This window comes from Chelonia mydas, chromosome 1 (assembly GCF_015237465.2).
Source record: "Chelonia mydas isolate rCheMyd1 chromosome 1, rCheMyd1.pri.v2, whole genome shotgun sequence".
Lineage (NCBI taxonomy): Eukaryota > Metazoa > Chordata > Testudines > Cheloniidae > Chelonia > Chelonia mydas.
In genome coordinates, this window is record NC_057849.1 from 96,370,752 (window position 1) to 96,393,437 (window position 22,686).

Below are 22,686 nucleotides of genomic sequence, written 5' to 3' on the forward strand. Positions count from 1 at the left end.
CCGCCTGGCTGGAGCCAGACATGCTGCCACGCTGCCCTGCATGAACAGGCAGCCCTGCAGCCCAGAGCACTGCGCGTGCGGTGAGCTGAGGCTGCGGGGGAGGGGAGACAGCGGGGGAGGGGCCAGAGGCTAGCCTCCCGGGCCAGGAGCTCAGGGGCCAGGCAGGATAGTCCCATGGGCAGGATGCGGCCTGCGGGCCGTAGTTTGCCCACCTCCACACTCGGGTGACCAGAGGTCCCGATTTTATAGGTACAGTCCTGATATTTGGGGCTTTGTCTTATATAGACGCCTATTTTTCACACTTGCTGTCTGGTCACCCTAAGTATCACTGGTGTAAAACTACTGTAAGCGAATGAAGAATCAGGCCTCCAGAGTTCACAGTAAGTGGTAGGTATAAGGCAAATGTGTTAATCTTGGCTCATCTGTAATACGAACTGGGAGTAAATGGGCCTGATTCTGAAACTGCCTTATACATTCTATAATCATTTCCAGCTCTCCAAAGTGAATCCAAAACATAACCATTCTTGGCAGTGCTTTACCCCTACATTCAACTCACTTGGCAGAGTAGTAGCACGATCCTCAACTAGTGCAAATCACCATCACTCCAGTGTTTTTTTTTCCCCCCCAAATATATACCACCCATGGATCTAGCCCTAAATGACTACACAAGGTGCAAAGTAGTGTGGAATCAGGTACAATGATTTTTGTTAGCTATAATGTACATTGGTTTAGAATAAACTCAGCATGGTATGGAACAACTGGGATAAGATCACTGCAAAATAACAGCAGCCATAGTTAAAACTGGGTTATTACATTTTGTGAAATATTGTTTTATAATATACATTTTATTTGAAGTGACATTTAGCACACTACCATTATGGCAATTCCTATGTCCCTACGTTATTTCTATGATCAGTGGAACATGATAACCTTTTTCTTTCAAGCAGCTAATTATCAGATCTGGAATATAATACCAAAAATATAACAACTAAACTAAGAGGTATAACTTGGTTGCTAAATAGACTTTGAATTCGGATGTGAAACTGTCTCATGATGTATTAGATAAGAATTTTTTAAATTAAACATGAATGTTAGTTTCAGTACAGTAGTGTAAAGTTAAAGGTACATTCGGTAAATATTGTGCAGTTTGTTTTAATCAAATTAAGATTTACAATAGAACCTCAGAGTTACAAACACCTTGGGAGTGGAGGTTGTTTGTAATTCTGAAATGTTCGTAACTTTGAACAATATATTATGGTTTTTTCAAAAATTTAAACTGAACATTGGCTTAATACAGCTTTGAAACTTTACTATGCAGAAGAAAATGCAGCTTTTAATCATCTTAATTTAAATGGAATAAACACAGAAACAGTTTCTTTGCCTTGTCAAATCTTTTTTTAAACTTCCCCTTCATTTTTGTAGTAGTTTCTGTTTAACACAGTACTGAAGTTGCTTTTTGTTTGTTAGTCTCTGCTGCTGCCTGATTGCATACTCCCAGTTAAAAATGAGGTGTCTGGTTGACCAATCAGTTTGTAACTCTGGTGTTTGTAACTTTGAGGTTTTACTGTAGTCACTTCCTGTTTTCAAATGACATTTTTCAGCTAAATAAGGTTTCTTGCAAAAATAAATGGTTGAATCTAAGGAGTTTACTCTGATGTGTGTGGTTGATTGGTCAGTTTGTAATTCTGAGTTTCTACTGTACAATCAAAACAAAGCTAGTGAAATGCTGCATCTTCTCCCTTCCATCCTATTTGATTTTTACCACTACAACTTAATGCTGTGACTCTCAGTAGTATACTTCAGATAAAACTAGAAAAAACAAAAAGAAATTCTTGATCCATCCCAATCCTACTGCATCTATTCTCTCCCCCCACCCCCCCAAATCTTCTTTTCAACCCTGATCAGCTCTCTACCTCATGCTCTATCCTGGAACATCTCAAAATCTGAAAGTGGATAAATATTGTTTATCTGGAAATTATTTGTAATCCTGCTTTTTGCATGCATTGTTTTGAGCACAGAGTACTATGAATTTCATGTGGAGAGCTTTCCATACAGTGAAACAAGTTTTAGTAAAATGTCCTTAAAAAGCAGCCATATGCAGTATCTATAGGACTTTGTAATCAATTACAGTAATCCTACTTATCCAGATTAACATTTCACATACCAGTAAATTTAGAAGACTGGTGGAAGATGTTAGAGAGCTTATTCCTTCACTCTCCCACTTCCCTGGTCCTTCTCGCATGAACAGAGAGCAACAATACCCGAAGTCCAAAGGTGCAAACAATTCAATGTTTATTGGGGTGAACTTCCAGCAAGCTTAAATACAAGCTCCTTTTTCCTTATTTTCAAATCCCAACTTACTTCCTGTTTGCCCCTAATTTATATAGTAATATTCTTAGCAATACCTTAACCAATCATTCTACTGAAATTTAACTAACCAATCCTAACATATTGTAACATGATTAGCTAACCAATTATATCCCACCACCTTAATTAGATTACACCCAGCAAAATTAATTATACAGCAGACAGAAACAATCACAGAACCAGACAGAGATTATACAGACAAACAATAGCAAAGTGGGAACTATAATGACAAAACAATACAGAAGTGAGGATTTCACATCCCAGCTATTGATAAGTGAGTTCTTGCCAGACAGGATGCTATCAAACTAAGTTTCCTTTTACATTTTCTAGGCACTTCCCTTTCTCTGGAGGTGATAGGCATTATCAGGACAGGATTGTATTCCTAACAGCCCAATAGCACCTTATTTCAATGTGACTAGTTTGGAATGTGAGGATGTGACTGTTCGCTTCCTAGCTTATGGCTGCCTCTGCTGCTTAGCCAAAGGCCTTAGCCTAAGAACAGGGCCTCAAACTGTCACAGTAAGAGAAGGCCCTTACACCAGCAGACAGTGATTTTGATTCTTTCTTTTATACCTCTAACTAGCCAAGTAATAACAATACCCCTAAATTCTTAAAGTACAGGCCTTTACAGACAGGCCTGAATATCTATATCCTAACAGAAGAGCTCTGTTATTGGCTCATGTATCAGCTTTTAGTCCTGCCCTGTTTTAAGAGTTCTCCTGCCACCTTATCTATTGCACCTGCCGGAAGCAGGAACAGTCACAGACACCTCTTTGCAGGCAGCAATCTGTACATTGCAGTTAGAGGTTCCCTACTTATATAATTACAGTTCAAATCATATGTTAATATGTCTTTGTATAAGAAAATTAGGCTTTGCTTCATTTCCCCTAGGTTGATCCTGACTGCCAAGCCATGTGAGTCTTGTTGCCATGTCTAGGATTGGCTGAAAATTCATGGGGCAAAAATATTTCAGGCTCCTTTGGGCATTACATGGAAATGGCTTTCAGAACTGTGGCATATGTAAAACTTATTTTTTGTAAATAAAATATATATGATTAGCATTCACTGGAAGCTGTAAAATAGTTTCCATTTTGAATCCTTGTTTTCTGGTCCCGTAACTTTCTGAAACACTTTTCCCGTAGGCTGCAATTTTCCTGCATGATCTCAACCTACTGAGAATTCTTGAGTTAAATCTTTTTACTGTTTTTTTTTTTATTGGTGAACAACGTGAAAAAAGAAAGAAAGAGAGAGAGAGAGAGAGAGAGTCTGTTTAAAAAAATTAAAAAAACCAAGGTCTGTGAACTGCCTAAGTTTTGAAACTTGCAGACTGAGGCCTTCATCCGGCAAGTTAATCCCTGCGTGGTCAGGGGTCTGCCTGGCTTCAGTGACTGTTCCCTACTGATGAGCCACATACGTTTCATTATGATACCACATGACGGAATTACATTTTTTTTCAATTTGCTTTTTAAAACCGAGGAAAAAAGTAAAAGAAAGAAAAAGAAGCAAAATTAAGCCTGTGTGACCTTAACTCTGACCCTTTTGCATGTGCATTATGATACAGTCTTTAATTACATGCTCACATGGTATTTTTTTTCCACATAATCCCTGCCTCATTCAGTTCATAGAATGGACAGTACTGACTTAATGAGCAGCTGTTCAATATTTTGTTTTTTCCTCATTGCTGAATATGTGACCAAGGCCTTGTTTATTACACAGCATTCAAATGATATTCTGAAATTAGTGTTATTAAGTTTTTCATGGGCTTTTCTATGGTGATCATCACAATAGTATCTGACCACTTCACAAACATTCATACTGACCAGGCTGTTAAAAGTCCGATTGGTGCTGGTGGGGATGCAGAGGGGCCTTGCAGCAACTCTCTCTGTGGAGCCCTGGCGGGCAGAGGATGGATCCTTGGAAACACATTCAGCTGCAAGCTGGGGCTGCCAGGGTTAACCCCAAGCAGCAGCCGCTGTGGTGGCTGGGTCTCCCTGTGGAATGGGCATTGTGACCTTTAGTAAGTGCCTTAAGCCCCCTCCCTGCCTGGCCCACTGCTCCCCGGCTGGTGGGTGCATCTGACAGCCACTGCCACCTGCCCCATAGCCTGCCGCCCCGGAGGGCTGCTGAGCCAGGCTTGTCTCAGGACCATGCGACCAGAAGGTAAGGGGCTATGACATTGTCAGTCTCAGATGAATGGGCAGGACGGAAGCATGGGTCTAAAGCTGGGCTGCTCTCTCTGGGAACGGGTCTGAGCAGAGTCGGGAAGCAGCTGGGTGTGGAGGCCCAAGCCAGGGGCCTGGCTGGGGAGCGGGGACGAAGGAGAGGGGCTGGGGGTCACTGCAAACAGTGGGGGGATGAGGAAGGGCCTGCAGCAGCTCTCTCTATGAGCTCTGTATCCAATAGAACAGGAGTTATTTGGTTGCAAGCTTATTCATTAAATATTCCCTCTAAAAGTAAAATCCACATTCCCTTACTGTTGTAAACTCTTCCGTGTGCAGGGGCTGGCTGTGATGAATGAAGTAGATGTTCAGATCTTTATTATTAGTTATATTATAATAGCATGCACATTATGTTAGCGTGCTTTTCATTTGGAAGGTTGGGAAAGAGATATAATATAACCATGTTTTTCTTGTGTTTTGCTTTGTTAAATATATGGCTGATTCCAAACTGCCCCTTTACTTAGTGTAAAGGGACTGTTGCCCCCTTACTCACATTCAGTGGGGGTGTTTTAGTTGCTAGCTCCCAGTACTAAAAAGGGGAAAGGGTCGATGGGGAATCAGGACCCTGAGACTGACAGCCCCCAGGAACAATGGGGAGAGGCCAATGCTCTAGGTCAGCCTGAATGACAGGGTGAGAAGGCTAATCAGGGAGTCAGGAGGCCAGGGAGGTCCCATCCTCCGTGTGAGCTGGAATTGCCTAGGTCAGACAGAGTGGGGCCGAGCTAAGGAGAAAGCAGGGGCCCAAGCTAAGCTGGGGTGCAGAGCTGTGCCAGATCCAGAGAGAGCAGACCCTGTCCTGGGAGCAGAGCTGCAGCCCCAAAGCCAGAGGCACAGCCCAGAGAGAGCAGACTTGCCCTGGGAGGAGAGCTGCAGCAATCAGAGCCAGGGGGGCCAGAAAAGCAGCCCAGGAAGCAGGTCAGTGCTGGGAGCAGAGTCACAGAAGCACCTGCAGAGCAGACCTGTTCTGGGAGCAGAGCTGCAGCAACCAGAGCCAGAGGGGCCAAAGAAGCAGCCCAGGGAGCTGGAGGCAGAGCAGCAGCAGTGCAGAGACAGAGTGGTGGAGCTGGGGCTGGAGCAGTCTGGAGCTGGGTGTGGTGAGCAGCTGGGGAGAGCGAGGGGGACCCTGGGCAGCGGACCCAGCACAGGGAGACGCCTCAGCCAAGAGGCGCTGCAGGCCAGGCTTGGATCGTAACCCCAACAGGGTGGGGGCGACACAGGGACGAAGGGTCCTACCACTTAGAGCCTGAGAGCGTGTGGCCACCACCAGAGCAAGTGTCCAACCCGCAGCATCCCTACAGGACAGCCAGGGCCTGAGAAGAAGGCCTGGGACTTACAAGGAACAGACTGTGAACTGCCCTGACATTCCAGAGACACTGTTTGTGATGTTCCCTGCCACAGAGCAGGTTGATGTGTTTCCTTTAGCCTTTCCCATTTTCCCTTATTCTTTTTAAAATTAATTGTTGATTAAATAACTTGTATGTAATGGTCAGTGGGTCAGAGAAGTGCCCAGTCAGAGAGAGTACCCCGGAGTGGGGACACCCTAGCCCCTGTCCTAGGTGCCCACAGCAGGGTTGGGGGTCGAGCCCCCCAGGAATCCTGGGCCCAGCCTTGTTGGGGTTACGAGGACTCTGCCAGACAGGAGAGTAGAAGGGGAGTCCTCAAGGGCAGGGAGGCCACTGGGTAAAGGAAGTGGGAATGAGGACTCAGATCCTTTTGCTCGCCCACTTCACCGGGGTAGTGCAGAAGCCAGGAAAGTTCCCCACAAAAGCGGGACTATTCTCCCGCTTACATTAGCTAGATTTGTGTGATGTTAGTCCCTTGTACACATGGTGGCAGAAGGGGTCTTAAGCAGTGATTTGATACTATACTGTTGCATGACAGCTGGATTTGATTTTAATAGCTCCTTTCATGTGTGAGGCATCCTCAGACACCTCCTACCTCTTCCAAGCAGGAATAAATTCTGATCACTTACAACCAGATTCCCAAACCCACTGAAGTACATGAAAAGACTCACTTTGACTTCCCTGAGCTTGAGACTGACTTACACATGATAGTGATTCATACACCGCAGCAGCTGATGCAATAAAGATTGCATGGATGGTTTTGTTTAATAAGGACAATCGACAATTTGAATGGGGATGTGCTAGGTTCCACAGTGTTAAGTGCTTTTCATTATGTGTTTTACATTGATTCAGCAAAAGTATAAGCTTTCTATGGGCTATTTCTCTTAGCAGATGTACATTTGTTTGGCTGATCTTAGTGTGTCGGTGATGGAATACCTAATTACAGTTCTTATCAGACCACCTTCAAGAGATGCTCAGTTTTGTTGAGAGTGATATAATATGTCTGCAGCACACAGGGAAATCAGCCCTGGTTCTCCCTCTTTAGTTCTGCACACATATGGGTTGGTCAGAGAAGCATTTTGTTTTTGCGACGCACACAGTAATTCTAAATTAGTCACTATTCAATGTTGCTATCCAATTATATATGTAATTGGAGTTGCTAATAAAAAGTTCTGCAGAGGGATATCATGTTTCTGGAAAATCAGAATTATAATCTGAGATATAGGCAGAGTTGTCATGTCAGCTGAGCAGAAGTAGTTCAATATATAGAAAATAGAAAGCATGGCCTCCAAAAATAGAAAGCATGGCCTGGAGGAAGTCTCTTGCAGTTAGTACTAGCCCTTGGAGCAAACCAGCACTTGATGGCTGCAGGGGCATTAAAGCCACAATCCAGTGAAGCACTTAAGCATGTACTTAACTTTAAGCAGATGAGTAGTCCTATAGCCCCCCGGCTACTCATCTGCTTTAAATTAAGCTTATCCTTGCTAGATCGAGAACTAGCCCTTCCCCTGACTCTTCAGATTTGTGCTTTTTTGATCAATATTTTAAAAATTCTTTTGAGTATAGGAATTGGTGAGTAAAATGGCTACAGATACAACAGCTATAAAGTAGCTCAAATTATAGCACCTGTGGCTGCTAAAATCCTTCCAACTGCCAGTAAAAACCAAACCGTCATCACTGGAGGCTGGGCAACACGATTGTGACCTTTTTGCTTATTGGCACACCTCTTGAGAAGCAGCTGTGATATGTCTGTCTGAACAGTCAAATGGGAAGTTTTTATTGTGTTCTTATTTTTTAATCTCAAAATTGAGGTAGATTCTCTAAATGTGTGGGGTTTTAGATGCATGGCTTCCATTAAAAGTGCTATAGAAGGAATTACTAGATGGTGTTCTTACACATTATCTCATTAATTCCTTTTCTTAGTATGTGAGCAAGTTTTCATTCTTGGAAGAAATGCTCTGTTGTTTGTGGTATTGATATGTTTTGTTTGGGGGATGCTGTGGCAAGCAGCAAGGGAGTCTGCCCTTTGCCCCAGGGTTTGTCACTAGAAATATATCCAGACTCTGTGTGCCTGATTCCTCTTCCAACAGGAATCTGAGTGCAAGGCTCTGGATATCTGCTGTTGCTTAGCTGAGAGGTGACTATAGCAATAGATATGTAGTTAGGGCTTGATCCAAAGCTGAAGTTGAGACTATTTCCATTGAGATCAGTGAGCATTGAATCAGTCTTTCAAGCATTATGGGCTAGATTGTGCCTTTAAGGCACAGCCTGTTGCAAGGGGTAGTGCAGAGCCAGGCCATGGCAAAGGAAGCATCAGGAGGCATTATGCCTCAAAGCGTATGTCTACGCTGTGTTTTAAAACCCATGGTAGCAAGTCTCAAAGCCCCCGTCGAAAGACTCAGGCTTGCAGGGCTCTCGCTATGGTGTAAAAACAGCAAGGTAGACATTTGGGCTCAAGCCCTGAAGCCAGGGAGGGGGAGCGCTTCAGAGCCCAAGCTCCAGCCCGAGCTGCAATGTCTACACTGCTGTTTTTAGCGCGAGCCCTGCAAACCTCAGCGCATGTCTATACTATAAAGTTAAGTCGACATAATTTAAGTTGACATCCAGCTGCTGCAGTAATTAAGTCAGTCGGGTGTATCCACATCACGCTCATTGTGTCAGTGGAGTGCATCCTCAGCAGCAGCACTCGCATCAATGCACAGAGCAGTGCACTGTGGGTAGCTATCCCACAGTGCAGGTAGCCTCGGGGGTTTGGGGAAGGGTTTGCAATGCCTCATGGGATCAAAACATGGTTGCAGGGGGGAATGGGAACCTGGCTTCAACCTCCCAGGAAGCCGTTTCCTCCCTACCCTGATTTCAATGGCAAACAGCTCATACCTTTTCGTGCCTTTTTTCAAAAGGCTGGCTTAGCCCGAGACGCATGGACCCTGCTTAGTTGTGCACTCTTGTTGTGAGCATTACAAACACCTTGTGCCTTATCCTGCCCAATATTTCCAGAGCTGAGACACGAGTGTCATAAATATAAAGGGAAGGGTAATCACCTTTAAAATCCCTCCTGGCTAGAGGAAAAATCCTTTCACCTGTAAAGGGTTAAGAAGCTAAAGGTAACCTCGCTGGCACCTGACTAAAATGACCAATGAGGAGACAAGATACTTTCAAAAGCTGGGAGGAGGGAGAAAAACAAAAGGTCTGTGTCTGACTGTGTGATGCTTTTACCGGGGACAGAACAGGAATGGAGTCTTAGAACTTAGTAAGTAATCTAGCTAGGTATGTGTTAGATTATGATTTCTTTAAATGGCTGAGAAAATAGCTGTGCTGAATAGAATGAATATTCCTGTCTGTGTGTCTTTTTTGTAACTTAAGGTTTTGCCTAGAGGGATTCTCTATGTTTTGAATCTAATTACCCTGTAAGGTATTTACCATCCTGATTTTACAGAGGTGATTCTTTTTTACTTCTATTAAAAGTCTTCTTGTAAGGAAACTGAATGCTTTTTTCATTGTTCTAAGATCCAAGGGTCACCTGTGCAAATTGGTGAGGATTTTTACCAAACCTTCCCCAGGAAGTGGGGTGCAAAGGTTGGGAGGATTTTGGCGGGAAAGATGTTTCCAAACTACGTTTTCTCAGGAACCCAGATAAAGTTTGCTGGTGGCAGTGGAAGTCCAAGGGCAAAGGGTAAAATAGTTTGTACCTTGGAGAAGTTTTAACCTAAGCTGGTAAAAGTAAGCTTAGGAGGTTTTCAGGCAGGTCCCCACATCTGTACCCTAGAGTTCAGAGTAGGGAAGGAACCTTGACACGAGCCACCACGCAGAACATTGCGATGTCCTTCAAGCAGCTCAGCTGCCAGCCATAGAACGAAACAATTCCTGCTTGCTGCTGGCAGTCATGCAGCAGCTGAACATGGTGGAGCACTGTTTCTGATCCCGAGAAACAAGCACAGACTGGTGGGATTGCATTGTTATGCAGCTATGGGATGATGAGCAGTGGCTGAGAACTTTCAGATGCAGAAGGCCACTTTCCAAGAATTGTGTGCAGAGCTTTCCCCGACCCTGAAGTGCAGAAACATTAAAGTTGAGACCTGTACTGACAGTGGAGAAGTGAGTGGAGATCACTGTGTGGAAGCTTGCAATGCCAGACTGCTATTGGTCAGTGGACAATCAGTTTGGAGTTGGTAAATCTGCCATGGGAACTGCTGTGATCCAAGTGTGCAGGGCCATTAATCTACTTCTGCTAAGAAGTGTAGTGATGCTGACATATGTGCATGACATAGTGGATGGTTTTGCCACTATGGGGTTCCCTAACTGTGGTGGGGCAATAGATGGTACACATATCCCTAGGCACCAAACCACCTTTCCAAAGAGTACATAAACAGAAAGAGATACTTTTCAACGGTGTTGCAAGCACTGGTGGATCACGGAGCGTTTCACTGACATCAACGTGGGAAGGTCAAGAAAGGTGCATGACACTCACCTTTAAGAACACAGGTCTGTTCAGAAACCTGCAAGCAGGGACTTCCTTTCCGGATCGGAAAATAATCATTGATGATGTTGAAATGCCAATAGTGATCATGGAAGACCTAGCCTACCCCTTGCTCCCATGGTTCATGAAGCCATATACCAGCCACATGGAGAGCAGTAAGGAGTTATTCAACAATAGGATGAGAAAATGCAAAATGGTGGTGGAATGTGCCTTTGGATATTTAAAGGGTCACTGGCACAGTTTGCTTAGTAGGCTAGACCTCAGTGAAACCAATATCTCCACTGTTATCTCTGCCTGCTGTGTGCTCCATAATATCTGGGTGGCAAAGGAAGAGAGGTCACCACTGGGGTTGGGTGTGGAAGTGGATAAGTTGTCTGCTAATTTTGAGCAGCCAGATACCAAAGCAATAAGAAGAGCCCAGTGAAGAGCATTGCATTTCTGGGAGGCTTTGAAAACTTATTTCAATAATGACCCTCAGTAATGTGTGCCACTTTTCTGCATTGTGACTTCTTGTACAATCCCCTCTATTGCATTGGTTTCCCTGTCCCTCTTCTTCCTCCCACAACCCCCCATGCTTGGAATAAATAGAGAGTATTTCATTCTTGAAATGTTGACTTTCATTGCATAAACGTAAAAACACTGAAAGACCAGGAAAATAATTTAACCTTGGACAGATGATTTGATAAAGTTGGGAGGGGAGAAACCACATCAGCTTGTCTGTAAAAGCACAGTAGTCTTGCCCATTAAAGGTCCTTGAATGGCAACCTTTTGTTCTTAGTACCCTGCTATGGTGTTGAGTGGAAAGGATACTGTACTCCCCCTGCAACCCTACCACCTGGAATGTTTGGGGGAGGGGGACGGGAAATACTGCGATGTTTGCAGCCCGTTCTTCAGGAGCTCTGAGGCTCGCTGCTGCAGGTTTTAAAATGCAGTGGTGACATACTGAGAGACACAATGTATCCAATAGCCCCCTGTTTGCACCAGAGAAAAATTGTATTCCTCCTTCCATGTGGTTGGCCAGCTTCACTTGGTGATGGGTCGGGCAGAATCATTAGTCCAGTTACTCCTCGCTTGCTTTTCAGTGAGTTACTGCTCAGTGGAGCAACTCAGTAGCAGTCCCTGATCACAGAGGCTGCTATTTTGTGTAGTCTTTATGTAGGATTTCTTACATTCTCCCCTTGTACTGCACTGCTGGTTCAGAAAAGGGGTCAGGGTCTTGCACTGCTTAAGTTCAAAGTATTGACGTTCTCATTTAATGTAAGGGCTAGCTATGTACTCAGACTTTTCTCTGATGGGGTAGCTTAAATCGTAGGAATTGCAGGGGATGGGGAGTTGATTTTAGTTGGTATGGACTCCATTTTTGTGTTTTTAAAATGTACATATTCCTGCAGTGAAAGATGGCCATAATTTCTGTTTTAATTCATGAAATAACACAAATGTTTCCCTTAATTCTGTGTGAAACCGTAGAACTTGGTGTAGAATTTGGTTAATGAATTGCTCACATGTTTAGTATTCATAATCGATTCCTTAGGTTGAATCACATATATTTTCAGTCTCTATTGCCTCAGGTCTGAGAGAACAATTCCTTGTTGGGGGCTGTGATGGGATGTTCACCCCACACATGCCCTGAAACGGTTAAAGCAGATTGAGAAGGAAGCCACAGCTGAGGGGAATCAAGTGGCTAAGTAATCCTTTGACAGAGTGAGGGAGCCCAGCTGAGGAGGAATAGGACGGGCTGGGTCTATAAAGCCAGGAAATTGGAAGCATGGGGGACTTTTGGGAAAGTCTGCGGTCACTTATTAGGAGAAGGAAGGAGTGTCTAGAGACTGCAGAGACATGTAGTCTGTAGCTCTCCCCTGGGAGGAGGGAGTGGTGAAACTGGTAAACGTGGATGGAGGGGAGCACCAGATGGGAAAGAAAGGGCTGAGGGAAAGGCAGTAAAAGTCCAGGAGGGAACAGATCTTCTCTGCTGGTTAGAGGGTCCCTGGTGAGCCAAAACCCGGAGTAGAGGGTGACCTGGATTCCCCTGCCAGCTGCTGAGGAAGTGTCAGTATATGGCAGTGAATAGGAAGGTTGCCTAGGATTGCAGAAGAAAGACTTTAGTACCACAGAAGGGGAAAACACATGTAGTGACTTGGCCAGAGGGCTGAGTCATGAAAAAGCAGCAGCAGCAGCCCATGGAGAACGAGGCAGAGAGATGGTGTACAATCGTGGGAAGGGGTGTTGACCTCATGAAGCTAATCAGAACTGCCGGGAAGAGGCACCATCCTAGCGGTGAGCAGAGCACCCCATGATAAGAGCCAAATTCTGATGGTCATAATGGGAGCTTCACCATAAAAGTATTTGCAATTTGTCTCTTTCACAAAACATTAGGTTGTCGCTATGTAATGTGGCCAATTATCATAAATCTTAGTGTGTTTCACTTAATATTATTATCTGGGAGGAAAAAATACAAACAGACACTCTTAATGATAATTTTACCTATTTCTTCAGCGTTTTTCCAGCTGTTATCTCATTCTGCTTTCCATGCTTCCTTGCACTGAGGGTTTCACTACTGCTCGCTGAGTTAGGGCCAAGTCCTGCTCCCAGTAAGTCAGTTGAAGTCCTTCTGGCTGTTGACTTCAGTTGGTGCAGATTTGGGCTCATCCTTGGTACCTTTGGGCATGGGCAGAGGTGGTTTAAGGTTTCTGGGACCAGAGCAAGTGGGGGGGTCCTTCTGCCTGTGGCTCTGCCCCCATTCAGCCCCTTTTGCCTCTCGACCCACCCACAGTTCCACCCATTTCTGCCCCTTCTCGGGGGCCCTCCCCGTTCCACCCAGGGTCCCTCCCAACTGCAGGCCCACAACCCCTTTTGTTCCTTTCTTCCCCCTCCCCTAACTGTGGCCCCAAGGCTGGAGAAGCTCTGGCCCCATGCCACGCCCCGGGGCTGCAGTGGGAGGGAGAGCTCCTCCAGTCCCAGGGCTGCAGTGAGGGGTCTGGGTGCTGGGGCTTCTGCCTGGGATGGGGTCATGCACAGGGGCTTGTCCCTACTGCCCCACAGCTTCTGCCTGGGACAGGGTCAGGGGGCACTGGGGGAGTGTCCCCTCCCGCCCAGCGCTGCTGCCCTGGAGTGGGGTTGGGGCTCTGGGCTTCCGCCGCCTGGCAATGGATTTTTTCTGGGGGCCCCCAGTTGGCCAGGGCCCCTAAGCACAGGCCCCATCAGCCCAGTGGCTAATCTGCACTGGGCATGGGGCATCTCTGGCATTGCCTGATATACCATGTTGGTCTTTTAGGCCTGGTCTGCACTTAACATTTAGATTGACCTATCGACGTTGCTCAGGGGTGTATAAAAACCAGACCCTTGAGAGGCGTATTTAAGCTAATTTACACGCAGTGAAGAGGCAGCTAGGTCGATGGCAGATTCTTCTGTTGACCACGCTACCACTGCTCAAGGAGGTGGATTACCTACGTCGATGGAAAACCCCCATTTTTCAAAGTAGGAAGCATCTACATGACAGTGACCTAGCTGCAGCACTGTTGTGCTCGTAGTGTAGACATAGTATAGACTTCAAAGTATGTTGCTGTGCTCAGTCACTGCAATGAGGGAACAGTAAAGGGGTTAGATTAATTTTAGATACTCTTTGAAGCTTTGATACCCCCACTAATGACAGACTGAGAATAAAATCTTCTTTAATTGATTGAAGTCTCTTTAATTGTTAACATTTTGGCATGTTTTACCCAGTTTGCCAACTGGCTGCAGATAGAACTACCACAAAATCATACTGCAGGAAAGAGATATACTACTACTACTCTCACATTACAACTCAAACAGTTTTTACTGTTGGTTCCCTGTGCAGCAGTCGAACGTTGACACATTCTTCTAAGTGGAATATCTGGTAAATGAGCAGAACATGAGCTTCATTTTGCTAAATGTACCAAACATTCACCAGCAATGAAACAGTTAACATGAGTAACACAGCAAACAAAATTATTGTGGTAATGCATAAACACAGCAGCCTTAAAACAATGATGCTGTGTGCTTTTGTCATTGCTGTCAAAGCTGACGTATATTATAAATACTGTGACACTGTCTATTAAGAGTTTGTAATAATAGGGAGGGGGAGAAAAGTCACACCATCGTGTGACAGATTACGCTTCTGAGGAAGAGTGAGATAATAAAACAGGCTCTTAGCAGAGGCCTTGGGTGTTTAAAAAAAATATACAACCCTTTGACAATTGGATTTTTGTTTTTCAAACGGCACAGTTTTATTAGGCAGCTATAAAATAAAAAATATATATAACAATGCCATGGGTGATTGTCTCATCTAGTATTCTGCTAGGTTTTCTGACCAAACTCATCATATGATGAGTTCTCCCACAAAATACAACTCTGCTACTGCACATCTCACTGGGCAGTGCCAATGTAAATCTAGTGTGAGGGTTCCTAGATAGGCTCTTATGCCTTGAATCAGACTTTATGGACAGCTCTTCAATGGTGTAAATTGGTTGAAACTACAGTAAAGAACAGAATTATTAGACACAGAGAAACACAGTATCTTGAGGAAGAGTCAACTTGGCTTTCATAAGGGGAAATAGTGCCTCACTAATCTACTAGAATGTTTTGAGTGTCTGTCAGGCTATCTAGAGTGGTTCACAAATGTGAGTACCTATCTCAGGGCAGACTGTTACAAAGCTCCAGCTAGCACGTTAGAAATAGCAGCGTGGATGTTGTAGCGGGGTGGGCGAGCGAGCTGCTTGGGCTAGTTGCCTTTTTCCAAGTGGTCCTTTTTTACTAGTAATGTTTTGTCTGCCCTCTAGTGGAAATTGATAGTATAGCACTTAATATAGTGCTAATAATTACCTGTTTCAGTAGGGCTGTTTCTCAAACTGGGTCATGAGAGATGGGAGTGTGAAAGGGAAAAATTCATATGCACAGCATACAGTAGTTGGCATGAAGGTAAATGACTGCATTCTTGACCAAAGATGGGACCAAGCTGAAAATTCAGATCGATATTCTGATCCAAAGTTTGGAAGATATATTCCTCTCACGGGTTCTAGTTCAGCCCATTACAGAGAGATGGACCAGAGCCAGATCTGCAGTGAAGTTTGGGGGCCAAATTCTTGTCTGGTGTAAATCTATAGCTATTCTGAAGTTAATGGAGCTACACCAATATACATCAGCTGAGGATTTGGTCCCATCTGCGTATAGGTGAGAGATATTGTTGGTTTGAACCCACCTCTACGCTACAGGGACGTGCATGCTTGAGGAGCAGCAAGGGGATTTATTTCTCTGGTTCACAGACACAGAATATGATGTAGGAACTGGATGGTGGCATATACTGAGCAGGTGTGGATCTAGCTGAAATTTTATCATTAATACTTAACAACCAAAAAGGTTAAAGGTAAAATTCTCAAAAGTGCCTTAGTGACTTTGCAATTTAAAAAAAATTACCTAAACGTTCTCATACTAGATATAAAAGTTGTCACTATTGCTCTAGGAGCCTGTGTCTGCTGGAAGATCCCTCACCCATCCTCTTGTTATTGGAAGCATGTCTACTAGTTGAACCGCTTAACTGGGAGAACTGTGTTCTCATCCTGGCTTTACCACCAGACTTGTTCTGTGACCTCAGGCAAGTCACTTAAATTCTCTGTGCCTTAGTGTCCTAATCTGTAAAATACAGATAAAGTATGCAAGGATCGCAACGGGCCTTGCAAACATGGAGTTACACCTCAGAAAACTCCTTTGTTCAGGATCTGTGGCTTTTCTGTCAGAAGATAAATTCCTGCTGACAAATATGTAATAAAATGACTGGAATAGACTTTTTAAAAAAAGTTTGAAACCTGAAATCACTCAGTACAATTTTTGTCTTTCTTCCATCCACTACTCATTAAACAATTGGGCCAAAACCATGTATTCATTGAAGAGTTACCACTTTAGGGTCATTCACACACGAAAGTACACTCCACCTCTAGGCCTATCCCAACTTTTTGTCAAACCACATCATCTCTGTCCATTTTTGGGGCTCTGTGATGAGTAGTATAACTACAGTACAGGGAGGGATGTGTACTTTACTGTAAGCAAGAAGTTATTTCTAATAGTAATATTTCTAAATTGCTTAATATTTTCTAGGTACTGTATAAATACTAATTCTGATAGCGCCTCCATGAGAAAAGTATTCTTGCCAGAGAGGATACAGAGACAGAGGGTTATTGTATGCACAAGGTGCACTTAGGTAGAAGGCAAGATGTAAGTGTGATGCTGAAAAGCCAGGTACCAGCTCAGGTCAAAACCCCAGGCCAATTCATTTAAGTGTTAGTATAGATCAAAGTGTTAAATGTATAAGCGTGTATTCAGATGTTTAAACTTCATGAAAACTAGTGGAATGTTACTTATCTGTTCCTGTTACAATCTAATAGCTAACATTTACATTGGAAATACCCCTGCAACTAAATAACTCATTGGACATCAAAGAAGCCTTGTGAAATGCTAATGAAGGACATAATGACTTTAACAGAAAATGCTAATTCCCAAGCAAATGGCCATTGTGGTGTGATGACCTGAGGTCAGAGACTCAAAGTGCATTCCTCACTCAGCATCATCAAAGCAAAAGCCCACAGAGGTGGAGACACTGTCAGCTTGCTTTCTGTGCGAAGATACCATAAATATGGATTCAAAGAAAGATCCTTTGTCTCTGGACTGTTTGGATTCTAGCAGGGCAGAAAAGCTGAACAAGAAGACAGAGATCCCCAGAGTTATTACTACAACTCTGCTACCATTTGGAATTGTAGACTGTTACTCACCTGTATATATATTTTACCTGATTTAACCTCTCAAAACTCTCATTTTCTTTTTCTTAGCTAATAAACATTTAGTTAGTTTACTAAAGAATTGGCTGCCAGAATTGTCTTTGGTGTAAGATCTGGAGTATCAATTGATCTGGGGATAGTCACTGGTCTCTTGGGACTGGGAGAAACCTGATGTGGTGTGATTTTAGGTTTGTGACCTTTTGTCATGAAGTTCAGTTTGTCTGGGTGGCAAGATTGACTGGAGAGTCTGAGGGGACTGTGTGTGACTCCATGGTGAGACTAATCGTGATCCAGGAGTTCACATTTGTTACCGGCGTGGTGTGAAATCTAATTCTAGAACCTACCACCAGTTTGGGGTGTCTGCCCTTGTTTGCTGACAGTCTGCCCTGAGGTAGGCACTCACAGTTGTGAGCCACTCCAGTCAACATGGTAGTAACCAGAAGGTCTGGAACAAGGATTGTAGCAGAAGGGTTGGAGGGGAAAGAATGGTTGCCTGCGATGACCGGTGGTTCCCCATACTGGGGTGAGGCGCCACAATCTAAAGGGAAGGACACTTGAACACCTCACATGTCCATCACTCCCCCACCCCACCCAGTGACGCACACAACAAATATATAAAAAAATAAACCCAGAATTAAATAACTTCCTCTCCAAAGTCTGAGTTCCGGGCTTTATTTGCCATGTAAGCATTGATAACATAACTAATATCTGTACCCAGGGAGTGACCACCGCTCCCTGCTCTATTTTAGCTATTAGTGACATCTGCTGTTGTGTAAACAAAGAGCCCTGAAACGAGATCTTGGAAGATAAAATGCCTTTCAGTTTACCATTAAAGATTCCACAAATAAAGAATTGATGATATTATGCATTGCACTTTCATGCAGCAGCCCAGAGAGGCTGTTTTTTCTCTCTGGTTTTATAACCTATTTTAGAGTTTGACTTTTATTTTTTGCAGGATTTTCAGCACAGGGCTTGAAAACTCATTTTACTTTTCTACTTTCAGTCCCACAATATGACTCAAATAAAAAAGGGGCTTTTCTTTCTCACAGGTTTGTCTAAAGTGCCTTTGTGTCCACTCAGGCACTAAGCAAATGAGGCACTTCAGGCAATAGGACCACTATTCTTCTCTGCTTTTAGGAAAACAAGCTTTGAAATGTTCCTTCACTGGAATGAACTGTTTTCCCTAGGCTTAATGGCACTACTACTACTTCAGCTGACACTACTGATTCCTTCTCCTTTCAGAAAACAACTGAGCCATGGAGGAACAACAAAGCATTTTCTTTCATGTCCCTTCTTCTTTCCTGACAGTAGGGTCAAATAAACACACTTGTCTGCACAAGTTCAGGAAGAGGTTGAACCGCATTTTGTTAATTTGCGGGGGAAGGTTCTGTTGGTTTTTGTTTAACTAAGGGTACGTCTGCACTGGCACTTTGTAAAGCAAAACTTTTGTCATTCCGGGGTGTTAAAAAAACACACACACACACACACTGAATGACAAAAGTTTTACTAACCAAAAGCACCGGTGTGAACAGTGCTTTGTTGGCAGGAGCACTCTCCTGCCAGCAAAGCCGCTGCCGCTCGTGGGGGGTGGAAGTTTTTTGTCGGCAGGGGAGCTCTTTTCTGCCAACAAACAGGGGCTGCGCTGCGCAGCTTTTAGCAGCATGGCTGTAACGGCACAGTTGTGTCGCTAAAAGCTGCGGCGTGTAGCCTTAGACTCCCTCAACCTGCGTTTTCAGAATAGAAAACAATGCCTGATACAAGTGGTCACTCGAAGTTTCGTTTGCTCTGGTAGTCCAGCTTACCATCTCAGCCAGAGGTGAGGCCTACACTAGGCCTACGTTATCCAGCCGTGAGTCTGAAATTACATGGCATTTCCTTCCCAGGGTTTGGCTACCTTACCTTAGTGTAGTGTTACTTTATCATTAAAGTGGCAAGCCTCCTTAGTGTGGATGCAGTCATACCAGTATAAAAGCCATCATACTTGTATAGCTTATTCAAATTTGGCAACTTTTATCTTGGTATAAATGTGTCCACCCTGGGGCTTTTACCAGTATAACAGTCAGCAAAAAAAAAAAAAAAAAAAAAAAAAAAAATCACACCTGTAATTGACATAGTTATACTGCTACAACTTCAAGCAGAGACCAGCTCCAAGTCGTTTCACTCTTGCTTCCCGAGCAGTGTAATCAGCACATTATTAGCTGTTATTAAATTCAGCTTACTTTACACAGTCCCCAACTCTTAAATCTTCAGTGTGCTTCAGCTCTAGGATATGACATGTAACTGAACTGCAGAAGATTAAAGCTGGAGTTTGACAGTTGGGTTAGGGCCCTTCTCATGCCCAAGGGAAGAGGTGATGTTGGGGAAAGGAGTAAGATTAAATTTGCTCATTACCCTCCCCCAGGAGCCCTTGATTGCAAATAACCTTCTCACTACAATCCACCCAGTCTGTATGTGACTGTGATTAATTAGCACATTAGCTAGATGTGTCCACAATAGCAATCAGCAATTAAATAGTTTTAAGATTAAAATCATCAGGCATAAGCATTAACTCCCCCTGAAAGCTGTGAACTCCTTCTTCACTGCCCAGCTATTTTTTTTCAGGCTGTCTGCAGACTCAGGCAGCTAACACTGCATTGATACATACGTAGTTCACCTGAATGTCATTGCAGCTGTAAAAGCTAGAGACTTCTTAATAGAAGTTTGCATTCTAGAGCATAGTTATGCTGCAATTTAATATTAATCTGCAGTTACGCAGCCACATAGTCGCTATAGTGCGCTGGCTAGAGGTTCTAAGGAAAAACCTCCTTTCTTTCGCTGGAATTGAAGCACTTATGCTTGTTTCAGCAGTAAAATTACTGCTGCTAAAAAAAGAAACTAAAGAAGTCTCACAATAAACAAAAGGAATGAGTCATATATGCTAATGATCTGCCAATCACATGACACCTTCTATCCTGAAGGATCCCTGTGACCTGAATCCCAGGGGAGCCAACTGAGGTCACTCAATTATGGTGAACTGTGAAAAATGGGGCAGGCAATCCCCAAAGCTGGTGGATATTCCAATACTTAGATTTACCAAGCCAGCACAAAACAGCTTCTATTATACCTCACTGGCTACTCAGGAGTCAACAACACAGTTCCCTTAAAGTAACCCAGCCTCAGGCCTCCACCTAGTCACTCAAGTCAGCTATGATGAGGATTTCTGAAAATCTTATTTCATCATGTAAAAAGGGTTCTACAAATCCCAAAGGATCGGACACATTACCTCCTAGGTTAATGAATATTCCAGATCTTTCCCAAATACATGCTTACAGCCAATTCTTATTAACTAAACTAAAATTTATTAAAAAAGAAAAGGGAGAGAGAATTGGCTAAAAGAACAGTATACATATGGACGTGTCAGATTCATAAGAGAGATTCCTGAGATTCAGATTCATAACAGAGATGGTGAGCTGTGTAGACGCAAAGAGTTCTTTCAGAAATAGTTCAACGCTTATAGTCCAATGTTTATATTTCAGGGTGGTCCAGTCAGAACTCGGATCTCAGTCCTTGTGGGTTAGGCTTCCCCTGCATGAAACCTCAAGCAGATCTGAGATAAAAAGGATTGGGACCCAAAGGTCTTTAATACAATTCCAGGACGACTTTGACAGGTCGGAGTCCTTAGTCAAACAATAGGCACTCATGTGGACTTTGAAGTGGACCCATTTCCTAAGCATAGCTGGTAATTATCCACACAGATTAACACAAGGCAGTTGCCTGTTTTTCCACCATTCACAGATGATTTGCTATACATTTCAAAGAGAGACAAGTACAACGACATCCTATGTTTACAGTTCATTTAAATGTTAAGATGTTCTTTTGATCTCTGAATTAACAGAATACAGCATAGGCAGGGACTGTTTGATTACGCTGTTGATTTTTACCAATATATATGTAAATAAACAAAAACACAAACATTATCTCATCATATGTTTTTAAGGGTTGAATTTGAGCCATTTATCCTGTAGGATGTTTAACCCTTTCTGGTCATGCATCACAATCCCCAAATTCTTTACAAACTGATGTACCATCCAAATCTGGCCATCTCATTCTATGTATATTTGTCTTGCCCAATGGGGGCTCAGTCTTGACTGAGACTGCTGTGCACTACCACAAACATATAATAATGCTAATCTGTAAGGGCCATAAGTGGTCTTGGTCTGTATTCTACGTTTCTTTTAAAAGATGGCACTTCCAGTGGCACAGTACCCTGCGTGCCTTGCTGGGGCATTGATTTAATAGTGAAGGCTAGGAAAGAGTGGCCACTTCTAAATTGGACTACCACTTCCTACAGCACTTAGGGGGGAAAAACAATCAAGATTAGACATTGAGGTGTGTCAACAGCTGAACAATAGGTTGATTTAGGTGCTCTGACAATGAACACCAGTATAGGAAACTGCATGGATAGAGACGGTGGCCATCCTGTTACCAGATGTTACGTGTGAGGGAAGAAATTAGACCAGGAATGGTCAATTATTTTTTTTTCCAAGGCCCACATTTCTTGGTCAAGGTCCAGACTCCAGAAAAAAAAATTTCACACTGCAATAACAATAGTGATAATAAGTAAATAAAAATTTTGCAGTCCATTCAAAAGCATCTGTTGGTCCGGATTTGGTCTGCCTATTGACTACCCCTCAATTAGACTGATACAGAGACCAGCAGATGGGTGCACAGATGGTGTAGAGGGGAAGGTTTTGTATCCGTGAAACACTGGAATACTTTCTGTGACAAGAGGCAGCTGTTTGGATGTAAGTGGTCTCTTCTTAAGCACAAAGGGCAGCAACTGCTGGTTCAAAACAGGCATTAATTAATCAACTTTAAACTAGGAATACATGAGACAAAATTAGAAAAGAGGGGAAGCAACCAAATAAGAGTAGAGTCTACACTACAAACTTACAGCTGTGCTACTGTACCGATGCAGTTGCGCAGCTGTAACACTTTCGGTGAAGCGGCTCTAAGCCAACAGGAGAGATCTCTCCCATTGGCTTAAGAACTCCACCTCTATGAGAGGCAGTAGCTATGTCGGCCGGAGAAGCTCTCAGGTTATTCATACCCATTGTAACTTGCTTATATTAAATATGTGTTAAATTCTGCTTTGGCTTTTGGATGTTCATTTCCTCATACTAGTCAATCATATTGCTCTTCCTAGTAGAATCGCTGTATTTTTGACTCTTTCCTGGGAAACCTAACCAATGCTTTTTTTGGTGTCAGGGTATGGTTTTGGTGAAGGGCGACATTGTATAAGATCAGAAAGTAATTTGTGTTAAGAAAAAGCCCTGGTACCAAAAACAAAAAAAGTAAAGTCAACATCTGTGTGCAGATGTGGTCACCCCATCTCAAAAAAGATATATTGGAATTGGAACAGGTTCAGAAAAGGGCAACAAAAATTATTAGGGGTATGGAATGGCTTCCATATGAGAAGAGAGTAATAAGACTGGGACTTTTCAGCTTGGAAAAGA